The sequence below is a fragment of the Haemaphysalis longicornis genome, unplaced genomic scaffold (assembly GCF_048455015.1).
Source record: "Haemaphysalis longicornis isolate Haplotype H1 unplaced genomic scaffold, Haemaphysalis longicornis Haplotype H1 scaffold_6, whole genome shotgun sequence".
Lineage (NCBI taxonomy): Eukaryota > Metazoa > Arthropoda > Arachnida > Ixodida > Ixodidae > Haemaphysalis > Haemaphysalis longicornis.
The window spans coordinates 39,579,325-39,602,057 of NW_027526407.1; the positions used below are offsets into that span (position 1 = coordinate 39,579,325).

The 22,733-nt window shown below is 50.2% G+C and overlaps 1 protein-coding gene and 1 long non-coding RNA gene across 3 annotated transcripts in view; both read left to right on the plus strand.

Annotated features, from left to right (window-relative positions):
- The window catches only part of LOC144141503 (uncharacterized), an 85,724-nt gene that overhangs the window by 4,604 nt on the left and 58,387 nt on the right, over window positions 1–22,733 (plus strand). The gene's annotated exons all lie outside the window — the stretch shown is intronic.
- On the plus strand, window positions 1,888–16,988 carry LOC144141502 (uncharacterized). Its single transcript, XR_013316621.1, has 2 exons — window positions 1,888–1,953; window positions 16,592–16,988. It is a non-coding gene; the product is annotated as an uncharacterized LOC144141502 (long non-coding RNA).

The following is a 22,733-nucleotide window of genomic DNA, read 5'->3' on the forward strand; positions in this document are numbered from 1 at the left end:
GACTCTGTTCGCTGGCGCCATCTACCGGGTAGAACCAGGCCTCTCAAGCTTGGACGTTCCCTGTCTTCCCTATAGGCGGCGTAAAAATCGACGCCCCACGTGACCAACCTAAAGCGCTGTTTTCGACCATCAAGCCCACCAGACGGCGCAGGCAAAATGTTACTTTTGGTATAGAATACAAAACATTCATTCCGTGACTCAAAGAGCCCACACAGTTCGCTTACAATGTGTTATTTAAAAATACTATTAACAAGTTCCGCATCAAACATCCGTTGAGCAAAAATGTACGCAACTTTTTACGAACAGCCGACTGGTGCACCACCTCGTTTCTGAATTCGCAACCACAAAGCCGCCAATTCAAATTGAAACCGCTGCAACGGCCGACCGTTTCAATGTGCGCGGAGCACCGGTTTCGTGACTGTTATTGCTGTTATGTGCTTTTGCGTCCATCAGTTGTTGAGAGGACTGGCAAAACACGGGAATTGAGTGCTTGTGGAATGACAAATGTGGGAAATTCCGCATCGGAAGGCAGCTGTCGAGGCCAGAATATTCGATTCTTCCAACAGAAGGTGAGTGTTAAGCACTCCGCTAGAAAGACGGTGCAAAGGAAACCGTTGTCGCCGTCAATACTTCATTTGTGCCCTTCGTTCGAAATCTTAGCGCAAGTGAACGAGTTGTTATGGCAAAAAAAAAAATGTTGTCACGAAAGCGACGTACAATTGCAGCGATCGAAATGAAATGATGTCCTGGCCTCTGTAAACTTGCGGATGTCAATAAACGATTTGTTCTCACTTGCTGCTCACTGTGGTCTGTGCCAGTCGAGGCCATCTGGTCACCTGGCGTAACATCACTTCACTAGCGCGGCGCAAGTAAACACGCGACCAGCGTGCCAGCCAGGAGCCAGCAGGAGCAGCCACGGCCGGACTCAACGCCCCTTTCGCGCGCGGGAGGAGGAGAGTCGAGTCCGGCCGTGGAGCAGCGAGCCGGCGGCCGCCGTGCGAGGGCAGCCATGTTATTAAGGAGCTCAAGCGGCCTGTGCAAAAAGCATCCCCCATGTTTACAAAGCCGTGTTTACAGCGCCATCAAGCGGGCGTACTGGGTAGTTCACGACGCCGCCACTACGCTTTTTCTGGCACTACAGGCAAAGCTAGACCTTTGCTTCTCTAAAATCCTCCCTGTTCTGTGGTAGAACGGCGGGCCCGCTACGCGAAGGTAGGGTGCCACCTTAGCGAAGGAGGCGCGCGGGAAGTTTCAAGCAACCAGCGTTATTTACCGTACTTACCCGATTCTAACGCGCCCCCGATTCTAACGCGCACCCGATTTTCGAGGCAAAAATACCGAAAAACCTTGCACCTCCGATGGTAACGCGCACGGAACTTTGTGAGCAAGAAAAACGAATGCGAGAGAAACGGGCGATTTATTTCCAGAAGTAATCTCACTCCTCGTCGCTCACCGAGAGCTCCTTGTCGCCTTCCGGTGACCGCGACATCTCGTCCTCGGTACCATAGAGCACGTTCGCTATGCCGCACTTCTGAACGAACGTTCAACCATGGTCGATGGGATCGTGGCCCGCGCCTCGCACGCCCATCCCCCGAGCTTCTCCAGGGGCGCACGCTTCAGCGAACCGCTCGTTGTGAACGCGTGGGAGCCGCTCGTAAGCCGTGGAAGCGGCGCACGTTGCCGCTGCTCCCATCGCTGTTATCAAGCGCGCAAGTTGAATAATTTGACGATTTGTGTGAACGCCGATAGAAGTCTAGATTCGGGGCGCTCTCTCCGGCCATCAACAGATCGAGGTCGTGACGACACAGCCAAAAGTCACGTGATAAAGACATTTTCGTCACTTCCTGGGCCGTGGACCTTTTTTTTTTTGTTGTTTTTACTTTGATCACGAAGGCACTGCTGGCACTGCGCATCAGCGTTACTGCGCACAGCACCGAGAAGCTATGCACTGCGGTAAGGTGTTTTTTTATCACTATTGCGCAAGTGCGCCCTTCTGCAGCGGTGGGTTCGCTTTGGCGTTTTGTTTGATGTTCGAGTTCCTGTCAACGTAGCCGCTGTGGACAGTGCTTACACGATTGTGAAGTGTTGCGTCGAGCTGTTGGTCGATGAACGCGTCGCGTATCTGCTGTAAGCGTGTTGCTCATGTTGCCTGTTCGGCAGTCACTGACTCCACCATAACTCCGTTGTAGTACCAGTACCAGGCCCATAAAACAAAACAAAAAGAAGTGTCGCGGCAGGGAGGTGAACTCGAGCATTCGTGTGTGATAGATTCATCAGACCTTGGGTACAGTCTTTACCAGTAACGTTGCGAGAGGGGGAGGGGGGTTGTGGGTTCGAACCTCCTCCGAAAGTTTTCCGGGCAGCGCTTAAGCGAGAAATCGTGTTCCTTTGGGCAAAACTCCTGCCTTCCGATAGCCCATAACCCCTTCTGAAAAAAAAATTATGGCAACGGCCCTGGTCTTTGCTGATGCTTGCTTGCAACTGCGTGCTTAATTTTTATTGGTCTAAACGAACAGGCACGTGCGGAAGCGAGCCAATCTTTGCTTTCCACAGCACGAAGTCCTAGCTAGGCTAGGTGCACGCAGTGGTGCCAAAGACATTGTGGACACTGCGGACGAACGAGAAATGTTTTAATGTTGACTTTATGCTTTTCAGTACTTGGTTGGGGATTATGAGTGCTTCATTTTAAATCACTCTCTCCCGTGAAGATTGCATTCATGCCTAGCACTTGAACTGAATCTCTGCATTGCCGAGAAGGAGAACGCATGAGCAAGCAATTTACCACACACGCGAGTGCTGGGTGGGTCACGTCTTACATATCTATCATTGCAGCTATGTAGTCTTTTTCTGTTGTGTCCAACCAATTAATACACCCAAATAGCCAGTACATGGATTGTGTTTGGCGTCTGCATCCTACAAATGCACACTCTACGGTGGCGGAGCTGCCCAAAAGCAGAGCAAACCGTTAGAAAGTTCACCTGGTGCCTCGCGAATTTTATCTGATTGATCGATTGTAGGGTTTAACGCACCGATGCAACGCAGGCGATGAGGCGCGCTGTAGTGGAGGGCTCCGGATTATTTTGACCACCTGGGGATCTGTAACGTGGGCCGAAATCTCGTACCCACGGGCGTTTTTGCTTTTCGCCTCCATCAGAAAAGCGGCCGCGGCGGTCGGGAATCGAACCCGCGACCTCGTGCTGAGCAGCGTAACTCCTTAGCCACTGAGCCACCGCGGCGGGTGCGAATTTCATCTACGCCACTTGTGCGCGTACTCATTCCTGAAACGGGGGAATTATATCATAGCCATCAAGTTCTTTCCAAAGAGGATGTAGCTGCGAATTGCACCAGAACTTGCACTTTTCTTGAGCATGGTGTGGCATTGGACGAAGCTAATGCCTGAGGCCGTTCTCGCCTTTCGCAAAGATTGAAATTGCTTTACGAATGTTCAAACCTCTTAAGTGGAGGTTTGAACATACAGGAGGAAGGAGCTGTAAAAATATGAGAGCTCTACAAGAACAACCGACGAGAAAGGCAAGCAGCTGGTGTATTTGTCGTCCGTTCTTTTCGTGCGCTGTTCTTGTAGCGCTCATATTTTTTTTTTTTGTCAATATCGTAGACCAACTCAACCAAAAATGCGTTTTGAAGAGAATGGTGCTTTAGGAGAGCACTTTAACTTGAAAATATTTGTTCCTATTGAAAGCTATTCCAATAAAACAGCTTCAAAAGCAGAATTTCATATTCTCGCACCGCTGGTGTGGTTGGTCTCTACAAAAACTCCTATAAGAAATACAACTAGGAGGGTTGCGGGCTTTTAGTTCAGGCATTTTGTTCCTACTTAAGACCGCATTTGTTTAGTGGTAGCAAACATGATTTCATTTCATACCGAGTTCCTCTTGGTGGTGAGATCTTTGAGTGGCGCCCCCTGGCTCTGACGTCGGCTTAGGGATTCGCGCCGCTGTCGTCTGGTACACTCCGTTTGTGAGGGGCAACAGTGCCTGGGCTAGAAATCGCCCGCTTCGTTGCTGTAGTGCGTTAAAAAGCGTATTTCTAACGACTCAGTTATTTTGCCAGCTTCTGACGCATCTGATTAATTTGAAGCTGTATCCCCCACAAGTTTGCAACACACGAAGAGATAGAGAACAACTTTCCTCAGAGTATCGGTCAGAAGATCGTGTGTAACTCGTCCTTTCTTGCTTATTCGCGAGGATCAGCGATCAGAGCTTCTCGATAAGTATTCAAAATGCGTAGGCTTCCCTGCAGTATTTTTGAGATGCTCCTATGAAGACACAACAGTCTAATACTACGTACCAAGCAGCGGCCTCTACACGCTCATCGCACAGCAGGAAATAAAGCGGCTTTCTTCTGTTTCTTTAGTTGTTATCTTGTATCGGATTATTGTTTCTTGCTTTTTTTTCTGCCCAACGCATTATTTTTCTGCGCCGTCACCAACTTCTTATTAGTAGGTTTCGGGATGTTTGGGAGCCTCACAAAGGTCGTGTGGATATTTCCTTCATTTTGTATGGCATACATTCCCTTCTTCACAAATTGGCTTTCATTACGGCTGCGTGCAAGACGGTACATATCCGCAGCGTGCTTTGTTTATTCACATGCAAATACAATGAGAAGGTTTGTGCTACGCCACCGCGATCGCGCCCTAAACGACGTTGGTGACAGTACTCGAAGGCGGCTTTTTGTGCTCGAATTTCTATCGTAATTATATTGTTATCATAACGAACTGACTCTCAACTCGAACAATGATGACATGATTACGGTGTTGAAGGCATGATATACTCGCTAACTAACGTAATAAATAGTATACCTGCATATATTAGGGTTGTTCGTTTTCGGGTTTTATATTTTAACACGAAAGGGTGCTTTATGCCGCGATACCCCAAGATTTCACTTGCGTCGTATCCGTCCCGGAAATGACGCCAGTACACCTTTGCCGAAGCGACCCGCCAGCAGGACGCCAAGACAGCCGCCGACACGCAAGTCATGCTCAGCTGCAGATTTCGTTGCACATTTCACTTTCGTGTTTTACTGATTCCTATGGCAGAGGAATCAACCACAGTTTTTTGTTGTTTTTTCTCCTTCGAATTGGTCATGCTCATTCGTCCCTCTATGCTACCTTGCCGTGTTCCTCTCGCTGCTTAGTCCCATCATTCGCAAAAAGAACTACACGACACGAAGACTCTGAAGGCCGGCGTCTAATTCTTAGAAAGGGAGGAAGGCCTATAAAACTGCTTCAAAGAAGCGAACACAACGGTATATTTACAAGCGTCTTCCTCTATATGGATTCTTTCTTCGCGGTCGGCGGGCAGTGATTGGCGTTGGCTAGCATCTGCTCTTTGGTGACCTCAAGTAGGGACATCTCCTTCTTGGGAACATTGATGACGATGGACACCTCCGGAGTGCCATCGGACTTCCTCGGCGACGACGAACCCGACAACCTCTGCGCCTTCTTCAGGAGCGATCGCTTGCCGGCCCAACTGAACTCGGACAGCGCCATCTTCTTCTTCGTCTGTTGAGACGCGCGAGGCGACTTGGAGCCCTCGCCCTCTGCAGGTCCCGCCGGCCTGTCATCGGATGCCTTTGTGAGAGAAGTCCTATCAATGCTGCCTGTTGGGTCTTGAACACTCTTTCGTTCCGCCGTAGTCGAAATGTTGCCCGCGTTGCTAGCGCCACCGGCTCCTTCCGCCACGCCTCTGGTCGGGGCGGTCCCGTCAGGAGTCATTTTAGAGCTGCCCTGACTGAAACGCCTCGGCGACGTGCCATGAGCGCTCGAATCCAACGGAGGCGGGAAAGGAGTCACTGTCGGCGTCGCTGCATCGCCACCGGGAGTGTCACATCCGACTACTACCGGCTCGCCATCCGACGCGAGGGTGCCTCGAAGACTGCCCGTCGCAGACCTGTCGGATTTGTCCTCGGCTGCGTCTTTGCGAGGCGAAGTGCCGGGAGTAAGCGACACGTCGTCACGCTTCGGAGCCTTCTCCTCGACGCAAGCGCCCATCTTTGTGTCCCTGGATGCGGCAAATTCCATGACGTCTACCTCGGCCCCTGAGGGCCTGCGCACGGTGGGTGACTTGACCGGAGTAGTGATCGACGACGGCATGCTGGAGGTCTCTCGGCGGAACAAGTCCAGCTTGGAGGAGCTCCTTCTCTGCCGAACGTTCTCTTCCGGCGCCGGACGTCGAAATAGTTCCTCCTCGTAGCGGCGTTGCGGGGGAGAGTCAAGAGAGTGCTTGACCACTGACGCTCTTTGCGTGGTTGGCGAGGGGGTCTCTTCGCTGGGCGCGTCGTCGATCAGCGGGAAGATGTCGTCTCCGTACGGCGGCAGAGAGGCCCTAGCTGGACCCACGTCGGCGGCCGGAATCAGCAGTCGGGGTTCACTCGTGCCCCGGTTCACGGTCTTGGCGTTGGCGAGACTGGAAGAGACGGAGCTCCTGGCGGGTCTCGAGGAGTCCATGGTGTCGGCGACGGTGGCGACGGACTTGGCCGCCTGGACGCTCTTGTCGGCGGCCCCGTAGCGGCTTCGCACGCACCAGCAGCACCATGAGACGGCGACGGCGACTATCGCGAAGCTTGCGACGACCACGATCAGGGCGAGAACCTTGCCGGCGGACATGTCTCCTCCTCCCGGGCGCTGCCGTCGCCACGTTCCTCCGGGGTGCTGCTGCTGCGAGGGAACAACGAGAGGGACAGAAAACGGAGTTGAAGTCAGAGAGAACGTGGTTCTGTTAGTATACATCATACTGAGAGCGGTATTAAGCGGCAGACACGTGTGCGTCCGAGAAATCCAGTTTCTCGGATTTCTTGAGAAATCAAGCAGGTCGCGATCCGGGAAGCGTTCCGGTAGCCAAACCGGTTCCTGGGGCAGGAGAGGCGTGCGCAGACGCGTCCTCCACCGCTCATATGTTCTGCCCTTTAGGGCTGCAAATAAAGTGACCGTGAGACGCAAACAAGAACAGCGCTCTTTTTGGTCGGGGTCGATTTAAAGGGACAGACAACCGATTTTTGTCACGTATATGTTCTCTAGCTCATATGAAAGCCAGCGTTTTATATAGCCCGGTAACAACAAGCAATTTTTAAACAAACTGGCGGAAATAATTTTAATTTGGCAGCAAACTTCCTGAAATCGGAAGGGTGGCGGTTCGTAGTGTCGAAACTTGACACTACAATATGTGTCCCTGTCACGTGACCTGCAAACCTAGCAGCTACTGTAACTGCTGAAACGTTTATTTACGTATTGAAAACCTTTTAACACAAGTATTTGTACAAGCTTAAATAGCATATGTATTTCTAAACACTACTTTGAAAATTCTAAAGACACGCCGCCCGCCGCCGCTGGGTTGCTCTCAGTGTGGCTAACTGAGCCACCATGCCCAGAATCAACGGCAGCGTTCAGTAAACAGACCCAGCGAAGGAGCTTTGACGATTCTGTCTAAGTCAGGGGCGTTTGTTCTGCCAAAATATTTGATTTCAGTCTCCAAATACGCCAACGGCAGCTTAAAAAAAAAAAAAAAAAAAAGTCGCGCCCGGGAAGAATCGAACTTCCCGCCTCCACAACGTGAAGCCAGATTCTACCTATCGTCTACCCCAACAGATGGCGCATTCATGCAAAATAGACCCTAGCATTAAAAAAACACATAAAGGAACAGGAAAGCCTGCGATTCACACTTTTTTAGCTGGGAACAAGTTTTTAAATATCGTTTTTTATTTCGCATACAGACAAAAGTATGTTGCCGAGCTACTCTACATCATGGTTGCCAGCATTAGTTTTGGGAGGGACGCATACGGCTCGTAGATCAGAAAATTCGATTTAAAAAGTTCTAGAGCGTTATCAGCAAAACCGCTTCTCGTCAAGGTGCTTTAAGTGATGCCCTTTCATTTGGGATAGAGAATATATACTCGACAAAAATCGGTTGTCTGTCCCTTTAAGCAGTGGCGACGAAAGGTTACCGCCTCGTAGAATCTGAGGGCGAGACTATAATGCGATTGCCTGCTTCGGCTTCTTTTGTGTTTTATTTAAAGGGTCCATGAAGACAAAATACAACTTTGTTTATCTTTAAACAGCTGGGCTTCCGTACCTCACTCAGTTCCGTTTCGGTCACGAAAGACATTTTTTAATCGATAAAAACGCAAGAAATACTTAAGAACTTTCAAATTTCGCGCCACAGTGACGTGCTATCGGCGCGAGTGACGTCATATGGGCCAGCACTAAAAACATAATTTTCAGGGGTTAGGTGAACGTTAGCATTCAAGTGATACGATCAAACGAAACTAGCGGCCCCAATACAATCGTCCAGTCATGTGTCCTGGCGATTCATTAGTTCGGCCGCCGTCAATCGCCCAAACAAGATTCTGTGACGTCATAGAAAAGTTGCCGAAAACTTGCTAGCGAGTCGCCACAGCTCCACATGTTTTCCTTAATATCTCCGTTATTTTTTCGAAGTTTGCGATGAAATTGGTATCATTTTTATCAGGACAAAGCAGCCTTTCTAATGAACCAAACTTGCATTTTCTCTGGCTCCTTTAATTGGTCTCGTACGTATGATCTAATGTGAATGCGTGTTTAGAAGCGTTCTCACAAGGGTACTGTTGGCAGTAAGTGTCTTGATTCCTCCTCGTTTTGAGTATCTTGCTCGTTCAGACATCTGTATTTCAGTTCATATGTGTCCTTGCAGTACCATAGCTTGTTAGGGTCGACACCCCGGGGAGAGCATATTGTCGTGCGCCACGTGCACTCCTTGCCGATAAACTAAAGGAGTTCTTTGAAGGCTGCCAGCAAGAAAGGCAGTTTATATTATAATTCCTTGATGTTTTCAACAGTTATATCCAAAAATACTACGTGACAGGAGCTAGGAACGGAGGATAAAAGCAGTCAGCCTTGTTGCTTATTGATTGCGTGTTTCTTTTTTGGTAAAAACCCAGGTGAAAATAATAATCTTTCTAGCTGGAATATTGAACGAGAAATTTCTTCTACCTAGAAATATTTCTAGCTGGAAGGAGGCAGAATTTGTAGCTAAACTTCAGTTTATACCTCATTTTTAGCTGAATTGAGATTTCTTTCCGGCTGATAGCTATTACTTCCAGCTAGCATTTGTCAGTTCAGCTGGAAGAAAAAAAAAAGCTGGAAATATTCGTCTCCAGCTATAGACTATTAATTTTCCTAGTTAGAAGCTGTCGATTCCAGCTAGAATCTATTAATAGACCAGTCACAAATGAAGCTGGAAATTGTGGTTTCTTGCTGGAAATGCTCTTTCCATTTTCACGGGGGAAAATTGTCAGAAGACTGCCCTCTTGTTAGTCCAAGCGCTTTTGGGACTTCTCAGCTGAACGAAAAAATTCCCGCGCCTTCCCACGAGGGGAACACGAGTAAATGCAGAGCATTGGGGGTCGTTAACGCCGCGTAAAGTCGCGTTAGGGTGGGTAGTTGGGTCGTAGTTGCGTTAGTGTTGGTTTGAGGTAGAGAGAGGAGAGTAAAGTCGCGTTAGGGTGGAGCGAGCGTCAACCAAGGAAGGAAGGAGCAACGCAGTGACTGAAGCACGAGCGACCGCTAGCCGCTTTGTATTTGCAGCGCGCGCAGTAGAGGGAGAGCAGTACGGGGGGAGAGCGCGCATGCGCAAGCAGTGCGCGCGCTTCCACGCCCCACCGCGCTGCTATCACGCACCTGTTACGCCGAGACCGCGACGGACCGAACGGGCTGACTACGACGCATGCGCGCGCCAGCTGCTGTTGAGAGTGAGGAGGGAAGGAGGAGAGGCGCACCTGCTGCGGACGCGGAGCTGTGGACGCCGTCCGACGCAGGAAGAGGCGAGGCTAAGAAATGCTCTGCATTTAAAATGACAGGCTCCATCGCCACTGCTCGAGGCCTGCAGTAAGGTGGGGAACGCGTCCCTAGCTGGCTATGTATAGGATTCACCCCGTCAATGAAGGATATTTTAACACACTGCGTCGGGAAGGTTTTGCGTCGTACACAGTGCATGTTCGATTGTACTAGAGCTAAAAAGGCAGGAGGTGTGAGGCCCGCTAGTGAATGTTGGCTTGACTGCGTCCACAACCAAGTTAGGAGGCCGAGCAACCCCCGAAAGATCTGTTAGAGGCTAACGCTGCCAACCGACTGCCGTTCATGTCTTCCTTGGTAGCAGCGACGCCTTAAGTTAAGTGCCTCCTCGATTTACCAGTGCTGGACGGTCCGCGGGCAGTCCGAGGACTCCGTTCGGGCCGTAAGTCCCATAGGAATACATGGAAAAATCGAGGGCCAGATCGCGTCTCGGGCAGTCCGCGGACGATCCGGGTCTGATAATCGAGGAGGCCCGTTGTTTTCCTCTTCTGAAACGCCGAACTATCAACGCCTAGTGAGTAGCATCAGCTTGTCCAGCCACCAAGAATAGGTTGTGGTCACTGGAGCTTCACGAAACCAGGGATTCATAAAGCTTCATAAAGTAGCATATAGTGGGCCTTCGCGGACCGACCAGCCACGTGATAATGGGGAGACATCGAATACTTGGTCAGGCAATCCATCTTCGCCAAGCTCACCTTGTGCAATGGTTGGTCAGGGCTTTCGGAGCGCTTGGCAACATCCGTTTCTTCTTCTTCTCAGTCTCTCACACATCTCGCACGGCTCGTGCCTGGCCCGCCCACGACAGTAGCGCTCCCGCGTTTCCCAGTCGAAAAAAAAAAATTGGAGGCCCAATTGGTCCAGCCGAAAACACAAATGGTTCAATTGGAACCATTTGGAAACGCAAATGGATTCATTTGGCCCAATTGTGGTTTCGGTAGGTCCAATTGGGCCTCAAATGGTTTCTTTCCACTGGGAATTATACAGCTATACGTCTGCAGTGACAGACTGGTTTATTGTTTGTAATCATAGTCGTACAAATGCAGGGTGTTACGACGATAGCTGGAGCACTTTAAAAACTTTTCCTGAGCGAACCGCTGCTTGGTTCGCGCTCAAACTTCACAAGAGAAGGTCGCATTTTGTGGTCTATTTCGTTTTACACCAGGATCAACGACGGTACTTACCTGTTTATTCTGAAAATAAATAGAAAATTAACAATTTTCGCCTATGGGAAAAAGGCGGCCCATTTGGACGTGCTAGCCAGCGTAAGGTGATCTTGAAACGACGGCGCCACCTGGGATTAGCAGAGCGAACCTCCACACCGGGCACATCCCTCAGGGTCAGAACTCACGCCCCGGCCTCCTTGTTCCTTCTCGTTACCGCGACATCCTTCACCATTACCACAACCTTCGCCTCGCCTCGCCTCAGCCTCACCCTCAACTACTAACCACGGAAGAAGCAATCATCTGGCGTCGATTACAAACACCTGTTACAACGCACCCATCGTCCGTTCCATTTCTCCTACCCAACACCCCCTCACCTGTCACTTCTGCCCCTCTCTTAAAGGGGTGACACCAATTTTCGGGGCTGATATTATTGTACAGTTAGTTTCCTTTACCCACCAGGATACCCTGTGTAAAGTATGAACAGAATGCGTCGCGTGGAACATACCCTAAATTGATCGCAAATGTAGCCCCGACGAGACTGCTTTGCTGGAGGCTTCCACCGAAATCGACATCGTGTGACATCAGGGTGTGGAAGAGCAAACGAGGTGACGTAGCCGCGTGCTCCCCTACTCCGTGACGTCCACCCGGCGCCCGGCTAATGGCAAGGCGCAATCATCTGGCGCGTGGATGGAGCGTCACATGTTTTCGCATACCCACGTGATAGCGCCGGCCCTGTTCAGCGGAAACCGTGACGTCCTAGCGTACTTTTGGCCGCCCGCGAACTCCGGGCTTTTTGAAACGGCAGCCGTTGACGGTGGTTTTCGCTGCGTTATAGTTCCTCATTTATAGTCAACTGATGTATTTGAACTACTGTTTCATGATAGTTAGCCCCGTAGGCATCGATCTAAGCAATAAAAACATGACGTAAAAATTTGGTGTCAGTACTCCTTTAATACTGCCTACCACAGGCCTATAAAAATACCCCATCGCTCACCCCCAATCCCAACCCTTCCCCCGAGCACTGGGAGGGCCTGTTGACCAGCTCCCGTCACGCTTGCCAGATCTTTCTGGTCACCCGGGCCAGGGTTGCAACCAAACCAAGGCCCAAGGGTACCTGGACTGAGGCACCCCACCGAGTGACGGCTCAACCGACGCTGTTTGCTCGAATAAACGTTTATTCTCTCTCTCTCTCTCTCTCTCTCTCTCTCTCTCTCTCTCTCTCTCTCTCTCTCTCTCTCTCTCTCTCTCTCCCAAGGGTACCTGGACTGAGGCACCCCACCGAGTGACGGCTCAACCGACGCTGTTTGCTCGAATAAACGTTTATTCTCTCTCTCTCTCTCTCTCTCTCTCTCTCTCTCTCTCTCTCTCTCTCTCTCTCTCTCTCTCTCTCTCTCGCTGCGGGATCTCCACAAAAAAGGCCCCGGTGGCAAAATTTCCTGAGCATGGGTAATTTTAGGTACATTACACTTACGGCCGACTACAAAACTGAGCGGTGCAAGAAACATGTCAGAATGTTGCTAGGACAAAAGTGATGTCACCGTGGGAATTCCAGCAACCCCCATCCGTCACACCCAATCCCCTTCCCACGTGCGAGCAGTGGGTGCGCCGGCTGTCCAGCTCGGACCTCTCGACCAAGCGCATGCTGATAGAGAGGGCACGAGCAGCCAGCAATTAAGGACCAGGACATCCAGGGCTAGCCTACCATCCTTACTGCTATAAAAAAAATGTGCCCTAAATTTAAAAAAGCCATGAAGACAAAACACAAGTTTGGTTCATTCGAAAGATTGCCTCGTTAGAACCATACTAACACCCCTTTTAGCGTAAAATTCGCTCCAATAAGCTACGTAATTAGGAAAAAAGGGAATGGCCATGCGACCCACTAGATCATTTCCCGCAACAGAACATATAAGCTGCTCTGCGACTTGCGGAGGCCGGCAAAAGCAAACGTAAATTAGGCAGAGCATAAGCTTGCCGAACGAGCTATTTGCATCTAAATGTAATGCATATCCATTTTACAGCAGTAAGAATGGTGTGGTAAACAACAAAGTAACGAAAATACACGTAAGCAAAGAAGTATACCGATACGCACTGATGTTGGTACTGGGCGCACTATGCCTGCAGTTTAGCTGAACAGCACTCTGCTGCTTTTTGGTGTTCTCTTAGACGACACTGGCCAATTGGCGTAAGCGACGTGGCCGTACGTGGCCCTGTTTGCAAGCATACCCCATGTTTCACGAAGCGATTACTTTCTACCGTTAGAAAAACAAGCCAGGTGTAAATGCGGTAAAAAACAAAGCAACGGCGGAGTGGGAAGGCTGCAGAGCCGAATGGCGCAGTGGAAGTTCGTTTGTATACGCGCCGTTATGACTTCATTGTAGACGTCACCAAAACACACGATTTGGCGGGGTAATCGAAATTTTAACCTAAATTGATTAATTTCTCAGTGAATACGGCATCATTTTCTCCCGCGCCAGCGCTGGGGACACTATAAAACACGGAATGTTCGAATAAAACAACGCAGTGTCTAGAGTTACGTCCGACGGAACCCAAAATGGAAAACTAGAGTTACGTCCGACGGAACTTTAAGCCAGTTTCTAGAGTTACGTCCGACGGAACCCAGTAATGAAAACTAGTGTTACGTCCGACGGAACTTTAAGCCAGTTTCTAGGGTTACGTCCGACGGAACCCAGAATTAGAAACTGGAGTTACGTCCGACGGAATTTTAGGCCAATGTTTTGAGTTACGTCCGGCGTAACGTAAAGCACACAAAAAAAATTTACAGCTAACGACACCAGCTACCATGACGCTCTATATGTGTAATCTAGACGCAACGTTATTGAAATGGTCGCTTGTACGATAAATGACGTGAAATTCGGAAACACAAATGCTGCAGCTTTACGGCCAAACCGGGTGAGAAGGAGTAAATCATAGGTAACATGTTCGACAGTGCCGGCTCCACGCGTCGGTCAACAGGAACGTGATATAAGCGCCCATATATACTGCAGTGATGTGGGTTCGAATCCCAGCTGGGTTGATGGTGTTTTTTCTTAATTGAAGGATTCAAATTTTTCTGCACTAGTCCACGTACACTTCTTTCCATATCCAACACGTGAAAGGAGAAGGCAGGAATGAACAAAATTGAACCTCGTGCAGTGGGCGCAGTGCCAGTTTGTAGCGTCTGCAGTTTGCCGAGAACAAATTTACATGAGCCAAGAGTCTTTTAATAAACGTAATTAATAGGGCTAGGCGTCGGTTAATGTTTTAACCCGATTAATCGGCTGGCTTTTCGCATCGATTATTCGGTTGTGTTGGTTTGGAAGAACATGACCAAAAAACATCATGTAGTAGCAGAAATAACATCAACATGCTCATACACTTGTTCACACACATTCCAGATGAGGTAAGTACGTCATCGTCACGGCGCACGCGGGCGAGACACTTATCAGCTTGTTCGTCACACACGTTTCTAGAATCGGGAACATCAGCACCCGCCATGAGTGCAGATGGCGCCGATTAATCGCGCCTTGCTTACCGCAGAAATAGTTTTTACAACGGCAAAACGACATATATAATCCTACTTGTTTTTTGTGCGTGTATATTTGTAGGTTTTATTCAAAATTTTGCCCTGTGGGTACACGAACAAGTCGACTTCATGTATAAAGTTTAAGAGTTGTCGATGAATTATTATCGAGTTATCTCACCAGCAATTAACAACCGGTTAAAACAATAATTACTCGCGGCTAAACCATTAATCGATTAATCGGAAGGTTACTCGATCAATAACCTACCCTTAATAATAAATAATTGATTAGCGGTAATAAAGCGAATGTCCTGGTAGTCCTTTTTCTCTTCACAGAAAAAAATAAATGTTGATAAATTTTAGTTAATTGATCTGTCTGACTAATGAAAAACGTAAGGAAGTTCTATTTTGTTATTCCCGTCTTGTCCTTTGCTTGCATGTGCTAGATGTGGAATGAAGTGCACAAGGACTAGTACAGAAAAATTTCAATCTTTTAATTAAAAAAAACTCCATCAACCCAGCTGGGATTCGAACCCAGATCGCTGTTGTAGTGCGGGCGCTTATATCCTGCTCCTGACCATTGATTGATTGTGGGGCTTAACGCGCCGACGCAACGCAGGCGATGAGGCGCGCCGTAGTGGAGGGCTCCGGATTAATTTTGACCACCTGGGGATCTTTATCGTGCGCCGAAATCTCGTACACACGGGCGTTTTTGCTTTTCGCCTCCATCATAAAAGCGGCCGCCGCGGCCGGGAATCGAACCCGCGACCTCGTGCTCAGCAGCGCAACGCCTTAGCCACTGAGCCACCGCGGCGGGTGACGCGTTTACTTATTGCATGTAAAATCACTGCATGGGGTCCTCCTTCGTTTGCGGTTTGGGTCTTTAATAGTTTGACGAGCGATTGGACGCGCATTGAATTAGAATTTGAATTTATTCCACCATAAAGAAAAAATACACGATGAAAACATTAGAGGAAGAGGTCCCAAAGTCAGCGACTGTCGGGGAAACCTCCTGACCACTCGACCGACGGGGAAACGGCGCTGCCGAACATGTTGCCTATGATTTACTGATTCCGAACCGGTTTGGCCGTTAAGCAGCAACATTTGTGTTTTCGAATTTGACGTCATGTATCGTACAAGCAACCATTTCAATCTTTGGCCCACTCGATTGACCAGTCCCGGGCAGTCCGGGGACTGCGTTCGGACCGGAAGTCCCATAGGAATACATATGGGAAAATCGAGCATCGGATCGCGTCTCGGGCAGTTCGCGGATGATCCTGGGCTGATAATCGAGGAACCACAATGCGGCGATGGATTGCACATATAGAGCGTCCGGCTATTTGGTGCCGTCAGCCGTAAATTGTTTTTTGTGCTGTACGTTACGCCGGACGTAACTTAAAACAGTGGCCTAAGTTCCGTCGGGCCAGGACTCTTGTCGGACGTAACTTTAGTTTTCAATTTTTGGTTACGTTGGACGTAACCCTAGAAACTGGCTTAAAGTTCCGTTGGACGTAACTTTAGTTTTCAATTCTGAGTTCCGTCGGACGTAACTCTAGAAACTGGCTTAAAGTTCCGTCGGACGTAACTCTAGTTTTCCATTTTGGGTTCCGTCGGTACGTAACTCTAGACACTGCGATAAAACAAACTTGTATTTTGTCTTCATGGCTCCTTTAAGTGCAAATAGCTCGTTCGGCATGATTTTACAAGCCCCGCCTAATTCGCGTTTGCTTTTGCCGGCCTCAGCCAATCGCACAGGCGGGCACATATGACATCATATATAGGCTTTGTTGGGGGAAATGAGCTAGTGCGCGAAGTGTGCGTTAAAAGTGGTGTCAGGATTCTAATGAGGCAATCTTTCGACTCAAACTTTTCTTTTGTCTGCATGGCCCACAGACAATGGAAAATAAAAAGTGACATGGGAGGGCCACACTGATATGTGTTCACCCACTGTGCACAGAATGTATTTTCCTTGTCCATGACTCAGCATTCATAAGTGCATGAACATGTTGACAGAAAAGGTGTGACCAATCCTGTTTAATTAATCCTCATGGCGGGCATTTACAGGCGCTCCGTGCTGCTTCAGAAGGCGATCAAGCCTGGGACTGGCGACCACCCCTCAGCAGTTCCAGTGCCAGCAGCCGAGCAACCGGCGTTCGCAGCTGACAGGCACTGGAGCCTTCTGCCGGACACGCAGACATCGATGCCGCCGCAGCTATTCCCAGCGCCGCCGTCCAAGGTCCAGGATTATCCACCTGACCGAGACCGGCTGATCTGTTCCGCATGCGCTTTGTGGTGCACTTCAAACTCCTGCGACCCAGGGGGAGGAACGTGGCCAAGAATAAGACGATCCTATGCATGCACAATGATGAATTTGGCTTACCCGAAGACTGGGAACCAAGTTCCGCAGCCACGGCAGTCGCCAACTCGTACGCGTAAGCCGGAAATGGTGGATGCCCGAGTTCCGTATGATTGTAGCAGTAAAAGGACTGCATTCTTTTTTTGCATCGTGAATATGCTCCCCGTTTAATTTGCAGGCCTGAAAACTTGCAGTCAGGCTTAAATGTGTACAGCTCCGTCTGAAAAGCTTCCAGGAACGCTTACTGCATTAACAGTTGTACAGTTGCATATACTGTAAGGAGAGATGGCTAATTTTCAAAAACCTCAGTTACTAAAAGCGGCGTGGCAAGCAGCAGGAGGAAGATAAATCGGCATAAAGAGCGGAAACCCCTGTCTACCTCTATCACTTATAGAATACAGTTAAACCTCGATGTAACGAAACCCTCGATGTAACGAACCACGGAATTTTTTGTAACTTCAAGTGTATGCACACCATGTATTTTCACCCTCTGAGTAACGAAGTCCCGTTTGCCGGAATTTCAATGTAACGAAGTTTCATGGAGAACTAGGCACGAAATTTAAGTTGTAGAAGTAGATTTTGGGAGACGCAAGCGCCGAAATTGGGTCCCAATAAAACGCGATCGGCGACACGGGTCGCCCAATGCCGCGGATGCACGGAGTCTTTGAGTAAGACCAGAGTGCATTGAAGGACTCTGGTAAGACCCTTGCCTACAAGCTGCGTGGCGTGCATACACGGCTGGCGCACTGTTTCTGTCGGAGCTTAATCGTCTACGGCTTAATCGGCATCAGCGTGAACGGCACACAGCGTTTTCTCCCTGCAAAAACGCAAAACGCGCCCCGCAAGCCACAGGCGCGCTGACGCAGCCGCGGAGACCACCAGCGCAATGCGGGAAGCTCCAGCGACCGCTTCTAACCGCTCGCTGAAACGCAACTCGAGGGGCAAATGAGAGGGGTGATATGTCGCCAGAAGACGACAACGATGATGTGCGCGCGAGAGAGGCACTGGGTCCTGTGGCACGAGCGCAGATGATTGAATATACAGTGAGACAGTGCTCTGAATGCCAATCAATGCAGAAGAGCCCACCAAAAGCTCCGATTCCCACATGGGACCGTCCCCAGACACCATGGCACACCCTGCATGTTGACTTTGCGGGACCAGACAACGGAAGAGCCTTTATTTCAACCGAGATAAAGCAGTTCTACGCATCAAATGGCATACAAGCTATGAGGTCACCAGCGTATCACCCTGCAACAAACGGGCAAGCAGAACGATACGTGGCAGAACTGAATTCGAGCCCTCTTAATGGATAAATCCATACAGTGCATACTTGCAAGGTTCCTGTATCGGCAGCACACGACGGTGCACACAGCCACAGGAATGACACCGGCGAGAGCGATGTTTGGCCGCGAACTTTTATGTCCCCTCGATCTGCTCAGGCCAGAGAAGGAAACGCAGACCTCTGATCACCAGCCGACGCTGAAACAATCACGTCGTTTCGAAGAAGGGGAAAGTAGTGTCTCTAGGGGAAAGGGTGCTCATACGACAGTTCTTAAGAAAGCCAGATTGGATTGAAGGTGAAATTCTGCGCCGCGTCGGACCACGATCCTGGGTGGTAAAAAGCGCCCTTGGAAAGGTTCGCCGTCATCTGAACCACATCAGAAAAGCGAGCCAGAGCAGGACGCCCACGGACTGGAGCACAGCAGGCGATTTCGCTGACACAGCGCAAGAGATGCCGTCGAGTTCTGCTGTTCCACTGTTACCGGACTCGCTGGATACTCCAGATGTTTCCTCCCAACCATCGACCTCAACGTCTCAAGCAAGGACCACCCGGCAACTGCGACCAGCCGAGGCTAGGCGGCCTCCAGATCGCTATGGAGACTTTGTTTGCTGTTTTCTCTAAGGGGGGAAGAATTGATATGTCGCCAGAAGACGACAACGATGATGTGCGCGCGAGGTGGGCACTGGGCTCTGTGGCACGAGCGCGCCTCACGCGTCGAACGCTGGCCAGTGCTGTCTCCAACGCCGGAACTACTGCCATGTTCCTACCTCTTGAGTTGTAATAAATCGTCGGCAGCCATCCACGGCTGTGCGGACGCAACAATTTGGCGACAATTGGGATACGAACCCACGCGGTCCTCGGAGTCCTTTCCACTGATGTATACGCACAAACGCCTGGGATGCCAGACAGCATAGTCTCCATGAAGCGTTGGAAAATGGCTGGAGCTGCTGAGATTCCAAAAGGCAACCGTTTCACTTTGTAAAGCCCTTTCGGCGTGTTCAGGGTCAACAGCTCGGCTGTCTCTGGCGTTACGTGGAGTTGGTGGTAAGCCTGGGCTAAATCCAGCGTGCTGAAAACCTTGCCTCCCCTCAAGTGGCTGAGGACCTCAATTGTGGGAAGCGGATAATCTGCCTTCTTCGATGCCAGATTCACTGTACAGCGGTAGTCGCCGCATATTCGCAACGAGCCGTCTTTCTTCCGCACGAGTACGAGAGGCGTTGCTCAGTCTGAATGCTGCGTAGGCTCGATTATGCCTTGAGTTTCCAGTCGATCCGGTTCAGCCTGCAGGCGACCGCAGCGCGAAAGGAACTGGCCGTGCCTTTAGAAACTTTGGCTTCGCTCCTTCCACAAGTTCGAGTTGCACAGCGGGACCAACGTGTCCTGAGATTTCCTCATCGAACACAGACAGGTACTTGTCCAGAAGCTTGTAAACAAGTTCGTCGTCTGTTACGTCGTTGATGCCGGTTAGCTCTATGCCCAAATGAGGAAACCAGTTTCGTCCGAGGAGGTTACATCCTGATCCCTTGATTATCACAAGTGGTAATTTCAAGGTCTTGTCCTTGTGCGCTACTTCTACCGTTACACAGCCGAGAACTGGAAGAGACTAGTTTCGTCCGAGGAGGTTACATCCTGATCCCTTGATTATCACAAGTGGTAATGTCAAGGTCTTGTCCTTGTGCGCTACTTCTACCGTTACACAGCCGAGTACTGGAAGAGACTGGCCTGACCATGTGCGTAGGAGAATGTTGTTCGTCTGGAGCCGAGGTGGGTCATTCGTCCACGTGGATCTGAACGTTGTCTCACTGATAAGAGTGCAGGCTGCACCTGAGTCGACTTCGAAGGTCAACGATTTGCCATGTACGCGTAGCGGCATCATGACCTTCTGGGTGCTGGATATATCCATTAAGGTGTTGAGCGCCTCACGCGTCGAACGCTGGCCAGTGCTGTCTCCAACGCCGGAACTACTGCCAATGTTCCTACCTCTTGAGTTGTAATAAATCGTCGGCAGCCATCTACGGCTGTGCGGACGCAACAAAGGGCATGCGAGAAAAAAAGCGGATAACGTGGGCGAAATTTTCATTGCAAAACGTGACACGCACCGCTTACGAAAGCGCCGATCAAATATCCTCCCCGGTGGTAATGCCTAATCGCCTCTGGCGTTGCCGCCGCCGCCGCATGCCGCCGCTTTGCACTTCGTTCGAGTTCGTTCATGCTTGTTGGGTTTCATCGTCCCAGCAGCATTTCTTGCACGCGCGTTTTTTTTTTTTTTTTTTTTTCACACCAGCGTTTGCGATTGCGTGCCGGCGGCGGGAAGTGACTCGCGTTGCGCGCGGCAGTGGGAGGAGCCTGACCAGTTTCGCCATGGTTTCGCTATAGTTTCGCCAATGGGGAGGCGCGCACCCTATGGCGGGAGCTTCGAAGCGCTCGGGGATGCCGGCTGGCTAGGCGATAAGGCTTAACGCTGCGGAGGATATTTGATGGGCGCTCTCGTAAGCGGCGCGTATGACATTTTACAGTGAAAATTTCGCCGCCGCACCTAGCGGATGCGGTGGCAAGCAAGGACTACGACGTGCAATACAGGGCCGTCCAGCAAGTGTTGGAGGCTCTCGAGCGTCAGCGGCCGAAAGCACTGTCCCCTCGGGGGCTGGGTGCGTGTAGGTAGCCGATGCCGAGGGACCGACTGACACGACGTTAGGCAGCGTCAATTTTGCCGGACAATAAAGATGTTTTATCTCTCTCTCTCTCTCTCTCGCCCACGTTATCCGCTTTTTTTTTTCTCGCATGCCCCTCTCGTTTGCCCCTCGAGTTGCGTTTCAGCGAGCGGTTAGAATCGGTTGCTGGAGCTACCCGCATCGCGCGGGTGGTCTCCGCGGCTGCGTCAGCGCGCCTGTGGCTTGCGGGGCGCGTTTTTGCGGGAAAAAAACGCTCCATGCTTATCACGCTGATGCCCGCGTAGACGATTAAGCACCGACTGAAACAGAAACAGTGCGCCGGCCGTGTATGCGCGCCACGTTTTCTTTTTCGGGAAACGCTTCACGGGATGAACCGCGAATTTCAATGTAACGAAGTGAATTACTTATTTTGCCGACTTTGTTGCATCGAAGTTTAACTGTAGCATGGCACACCCTTGCCCTTTTAAATAATGTGGTTAAGGGTTACTATAACTGCTGATGTGGTATGCAATGCTTCGTTACGTACTGGTCGTGGCTTTCCCATTGTAGTCAGTGGCACGCAGTGATGGGTTGCAAGTTCAAGTAGTAGAGTTCGAACGTTTGAGTCGCTGAAATGGGAGTGGTTCCCTTTAGGGGCGTCCACAAGATGTGCAGAAAGCCTTTGCTCTGGATTCCAGGAGTTGCTGGACGTCTAGATGACCGCTGGTTACCGGTTCTCTCGCAGCTCGGGGTAGGAAGAGGGGATCGGAGAGGAGAGAGTTTGGGATTGTGCTTACACTGTAATAGTATAATATGAGGTAGAATTCCAGCTGAACCGGCATACAGCAGAGTACCGTATTTACCCGATTCTAACGCGCACCCGATTTTCCTGGCAAAAAAAACGAAAAAACTTGCACCTTCGATTGTAACGCGCACGGGACTTTGTGACCCAGACAAGTAATCTCACTCATCTTACTCCTCGTCGCTCTCCGCTGACCACATCATCTCGTCCTCGGTGCCTTCAAGCGCGTTCGCGATGCCACACTTCTGAACGAACGTTCAACCATGGTCGACGGGATCGTGGCCCACGCCTCGCACGCCCGTCCCGAGAGCTTCTCCAGAGGTTCACGCTTCAGCCAACCGCTCGTTTTGAACGCGTGGGAGCCGCTGCTGCCATTGCTGTTATCAAGCGCGCAAGTGAAACGATTTGACGATTTGTGTGAACGCCAATAGAAAAGCCTGGACGCCTAGGCTTGCTGCGTCTGGAAAATCGCTGATAAAAGCTTTGGCGCCCTCTTGAGATGGCGATGGCGATGGGTGGGAAGAATTTCCGTTGTTTTGGCTGTTTCGGTTTTGTATCCGATTCTAACGCGCATGCAATTTTTCGGCCTATTTTTTCGGAAAAAAAGTGTGCGTTAGAATCGGGTAAATACGGTATATAAAGTTGAAAAAAAAAAAGGCCCCAGGGGACTCGGTGAGAAAAGGCATTGGTTTGTAATCTGCGGAGCAGCGATTCCTCCTTGGAGAGTGCAGGGTGAGGGGAGGAAATTGTTCTGTCAAACCAGTAATACCGCATTATGTCTGATAGGTGACCAGAAGGGTGGACAATGTGGTGCCCTTGGAATCCTGAAATGGGAGGGCAAAGGCTTGCTGATGAGCAAATTTGTTGCCCGTCAGTGAGGAATGACCGGGAGTCCAGATGAATTTCCGGCCGGGGGCATCCTGCTGGCCTTGAGGCTTCTGCAGTGTAATGTTCGCACGGCTGTAGGTATATATATAGTGGCCGGTGGTTTATTCAATATTCACTAGCACATAAGTTGGTACCTTGCGAGAAAATAATGCTGAGAAGGCAAAGGACACAATTAGTCGAAACGGTTTACTTCTGTTACTCCTTTATTTCTGCTCCCCCCCCCCCCC